The sequence below is a fragment of the Mastigoproctus giganteus genome, chromosome 4 (genome assembly GCF_048544385.1).
Source record: "Mastigoproctus giganteus isolate SK-2022 chromosome 4, ASM4854438v1, whole genome shotgun sequence".
In the NCBI taxonomy this organism is placed as follows: Eukaryota; Metazoa; Arthropoda; class Arachnida; order Uropygi; family Thelyphonidae; genus Mastigoproctus; species Mastigoproctus giganteus.
This window is the reverse complement of record NC_143578.1, coordinates 199,496,018-199,501,601: the sequence shown is the minus strand read 5'-3', so window position 1 is coordinate 199,501,601 and position 5,584 is coordinate 199,496,018.

Sequence of the window (5,584 nt, the reverse complement as noted above, 5' to 3'; positions counted from 1 at the left end):
TGTTTTTGGTGGATTCCCCCCCCCCCACTCTGAACAACGAAAGGATCCACGTGGGTACTAATGATTAGAAACATAAAAATGAACTAGTTAATGATCTGGTCAAGAAATATAGTCATGCTGTAAATCTGTCGCGAGAAATGACAAATGTTCTCGTGTTTGCAGTTCTGCCTGGAAGAAATACACGAGGAAAGTCTTGTTGACTTGGGGGGATTCTGCAACATTTATGGTTAGGGGATTTTCTCAGCTTGGTCTAACATAGTTAATAGAAAAGATTTGTTTTGTAAAGATGAAATTCATTTGAGCAGTGGAAGTGCAAGAGTTTCTACTAAAGTGAATGAGGAAGCCTGAACGGTTCATGGAAACCATTACTAGGAACGGGCTGGAATTACGGAAGCCATTGGAATAATGCAAGTTTAGTGACATAAGCCAAAGTCGCACTTGTACTGTTCTTCGAGTACTAGTGTCTGACCTGAAATTACCTATCAGTGGTTATTTTATTATGCAGTTTTGACTTGTTTTGCAACTCTAAAATCCAAATGTGAGATTTGTGCAGTATAATTACTGTATATAAAATGTGATTTTTTATTTTTAATTTTCCTACCTGTACTTGCTTGAGCAGTTCTAAATTTTATTTAAAATAACCCCTATACATACGAAGAAACATTGAAACATCACCAGGAAAACGTATTTAAGTAGCTATACGGGATGAATTAGCGTCGTAAAATGCTAGCAAATACAAAATTTAATTTACCTGTATAATATTGATGGCCAAACTTTAGAGCCCCCTCAAGATAGTCTTTGAAGGCTTGAGAACTACAGAAGATAATTTGAAAAGTTTGAGAGGCACAAGCCTTCGAAATGTATAGGGAATTTTAATAAATAAAATTCACATAGGCAATACAAATTTACTTTTCAAATCAAGCCATTTCAAAATTGCTCATTTTGTCTATTTAAAAGTAGATTTTGGAGGTGAAACCATGTCTTTCCCATTAGTGAAATGAATAAAAGGTACTTTTTATGGTAATTTTTAGCATTTCCACATAGCTAACATAGTTATTTATTTTTGTATAAATTAAAGTTAGAAAGTATGCGAATTTCTTGGAAAAATTCCATTAAAATCATTGGATATTTGGTTGCTACCGACGAGTTTTTTTTATTTATTTTATTATAATTTCCTGTTAATCAAGGTACAGTATTATTTTGAGACATGAATTTTCCCAGCCCATATTTTCCCCGGAGCTGCAGTTCAAGTTCCAAAGAGTTGCATGCCACGGTTTGGCCACATATGTTATGTAGTAAAGCCAGGAGTCTTGTAAATAAATGACAAAATGACACGCAACTTTTATTGTCAACTAATGTTCATATAATAGGACTAGTGGGTGAAAAATTCCATCACACGGAATATACAGCGTTCAGGAGGGCCAAGGAGGATCGTACGGGATGGGGATCATGCTTCTTATCAAAAGCGATCAGGCTGTACAGAAAGTCGTGTCATTTCAGATGGACATTGTGTCTGTGTAGTACTAGTTGATATGTGGTAAAGGGAAGATGACAGTCGGGGTATGTTACAGACCCAACGAAATGATTCTGAGTAAGAGTAAGTAACTTAAGCGGGCAATTTGAGTGTGATCGATTCATGGGCGACTTCAACCTGCCCCGTATAGATTGGAAATTGTGTACCGCATTACGCCATGTACATCCAGATTTTTGAGCCATCTGGATAATTGTTAATTATTCCATCACGTTAGAGAAAGTACAAGGGGGGGGGGCTACAATATCCTAGACTTGGTTCCCATCAAGGATCTAAACTGCAACAAAATGTGACAGTGCAGGAACCAATATTAGGTAGTGGCTGACCAGAATGTCATAAAATAGATTGTGTCCACAAAGATTTCTAATGGTTAAACGAGAAGAGTTCAGTGTCGAGAGAGGAGACTAATAATGGATTGATGCATATAACCCAACGTTTAACCTAACCGAGCAATTCCAATAGGTTCAGCAATGGTTACTTTTTTTTTTTTTTTTGTAAATGATATTTTCTTCAGTATCACTATGGGATATAAATTTATTCCTAGTACCCACTTTTTTTTTTTTCATAAAAAAAAAGTTTAAACACTCATTTTTGATACAAAAATGCAAAATATATATATATATTTTTTTTTTTCCAAACTATATACGTATAGAGGAATTTATTGTAGCTTAAACACAGAGCGTACAGATAAAGCAGAAATATATGAGCTTTCGGCTATATGGTAGCCTTCGTCAGAATTAAAATACATGAATGGCAGTTGGAATGAAGATGTGCACTGCCAGGTGCGTGAGACGCGAGGTTTAATTGTTTGTTGACGTCTGTGGCTGTGACGCATGATGACGTGGCCAGCGCTTGTCCAATGACAGAACTACTGACTCTGTGATCGGGTTGACTTGGTAACCACTGTTCCTGTTTAAGGATTTATCCGAAGATTTTATATTTAATGATTCCAACCAGGTACGCTTTAGGTAATGGTGGGATCTGTCTACCACCACGACCTCGCGTCTCACGCACCTGGCAGTGCACATCTTCATTCCAACTGCCATTCATGTATTTTAATTCTGACGAAGGCTACCATATAGCCGAAAGCTCATATATTTCTGCTTTATCTGTACGCTCTGTGTTTAAGCTACAATAAATTCCTCAATGAATCCAGAGCGCGTAGGCCTGTTTCGTTATATACGTATATAATTTGGATAAATGAACAAAAGTGACATATAGGGAGATATAGGCTAATTATGCTACAAAAGTTATATGAAAAATGCAAACTGACCTCTTTTTCTCGCTTTATTACTTCAACCTTTATATACTGTATAGATTGAAACGGACAAGCCATTAATTTGTTCAGCAGCGCATATGATAATGACACCTCATGTTTAAGGTTGCCAACTATCCATAAAGAAAAGGATCTAAAACTGAGTAAGTATGTAAAAAATATTCCAGATTCCACAAAAATTACAGTACTGACAAATTTTAAGGGGTCTAAAGAACATTGTATATGAGTAATTTCGTTTTCACTCATTTGTGAAACGTTCGGAACTGTTCTCTTAAATGTTGCAACACATGTTGGGGTGTGCATGACTAAGTCTCATCCCTACTATTTCCAGGCTTCCTGTACCAGTACCATAATTTTACTTTAGGTGGTTCGCATTGCTTAAAGTGGTATGTACGACTTGATATATCAACGCAGCTTTTATGTAATTTTTTTTTTATTCACAAAAACTATTTGTGAATAACCTTTTATGAATTTAAGTTATGTATTTTTGTACTACTTTGATGTCTATGTAGAAATGTGACCGTTTGGTTGTCCATATTTTATTTATTATTATTATTTTAATACTGTCCATAAAAATCATTTTCAGAGTATAGCAACCCTGGAGTTCGCCATAATTTCCTCAGCGCAAAATCCAAAAACTAGCACATCACAATTAGCATTATAGCCAAATTAGCTTATACGCAATCAAACCCCCATATCAACAACAACACATCACAATTTTAAGCTACCGTGCTTCCACCTGGTGTTAGTAGGTATTACTATAATGCTGGAATCAGATCGGAGCGCAACAGAACATAGTTGTTGATAAATTGACTTTTTAAAATTAAGCTCAAAACATTCCCGTTGTTAACCTTACAAAATAAAAATGGGCTAAAATATACTTACCCTTGGTTTTATTGTTGTTAAATATTAGCGTTCCAGCTGTTAATTGCAGATTCCGGTTAGACTTCACTACATGGTTCTTACCCATGGATCTTTGCCACAGATAAGTCCTCCTTCCTCTTTTTCACAGTGATTGCTGTTAATCACGACCATTTCGATTTAAAGTGAATGCCATTTTGCTATCTATTCGTGTGCGAAATTTTGTTTCCCGCTTTAAATCCAGCGGCAAATTTTTCCCCGTTTATCCCCTTTTAGCGCTAGTTTAATATCGGAGTTAGATCTGCCTATCGCTCATTGTAGTAAAAAAGGCCTACGTGCTCTGGATTCATTACGAAAATTTTTTATTTTGTTTCTCAGAACAAACTAAACTAGAATTACAATTAATAAGCTTTCGGCTGGGAGGCAGCCTTCTTCAGATTGAATACATGAATGGCAGTTGGAATAGAGATGTGCACTGCCAGGATGGTGCGTGAGGCGCGTGGTTAATTGTTTGTTGATGTTTGTGGCTGTGACATATGGTGGTAAGTGGCCAGCGTTTGTCTATGGATAGAAAGTTCAAAGTACTGTATTTTATTATTTTTTTTTGGCGGGCTCCAGGGTTTCCCCTATTCACTGGATAGAAAAGATAAAATAGTCTATGGAAACGGACATCTGTCCGTTTGGCAGATATAGAACACTCAGCTATCGCCGAGCATGTCTGGACAACCCACCACGACATCGACCCACACCGTTATGTCGTGGACAGGTCCCACCATTACCTAAAGCGCACCTGGTTGGAATCGTTAAATATAAAATGCTCGGATGCCTCTTTGAACAGGAACAGTGGTTGCCAAGTTAACCCCATCACAGAGGCAGTAATTCTATCCATAGACAAACGCTGGCCACGTCACCACCATATGTCACAGCCACAAACATCAACAAACAATTAACCACGCGCCTCACGCACCATCCTAGCAGTGCACATCTCTATTCCAACTGCCATTCATGTATTCAATCTGAAGAAGGCTGCCTCCCAGCCGAAAGCTTATTAATTGTAATTCTAGTTTAGTTTGCTCTATCACTCATTGTCGCAAAGATCCATGGGTGAAAACCCAGTACTGAAGCCAAACACGGTAATTCTCCAGATCGAGTAACGGTCAGAAACATATGTAACACGCTAAAGTCACGTGATATTGTGATACAAAAATTACGATATCACGTAATTTTTGTGGTCTTCTAAAGCCTAAATAAACATAAAGAGAAACTACAATATGTTATTAAAATAAGCGAAAATAATTACAAATTTTGAAAAATAAGTCCGTTTTTTTAAATTAAATCTTTTCCAAAGTTTCGTAAAAACCTAATCTTTGGTTAAAATAACTTTTTAAATAAGGATCTCTTTTTTTTTTTTTTTTTTTTTTGCTATAAAAACAGCGGTGAGGAGGGGAATAAAAAGCCTAACTAAGATACCAGATAGCGAGGGCACGGCATAATTTTTAGTTATAATACCTGTCACCGCCCGCTGTTTTAAAATAGGGAACTCGTTTTCCGCTATAAAAACAGCGGTAGGGAGGAGGATAAACACCCTAAGACTGCAGATGTGAGGGCTGGGCATGTCAATTACTGCTACTCGCAACAATCAACCGGAAGGGTACCCAACAAGTATAACTACTTGAATACAAATAAAACTCACCTCATCAATCCTCACATGCAAATGATAAGTTCATACTTCCCTCTAAACCAATCTAAATTCACATCCAATGAAACAATCAGAAACAAAAATTACATTCACAGTAATCACCCAATCACAATCTCAACCGTACTATATCTCTAGCGGGCGTGGTTTAAGACCACGCCCACTGCACTGAGAAAACTTGTACCCAAATTCTGGAGTATAGCCCCTAACCCAGATTCAA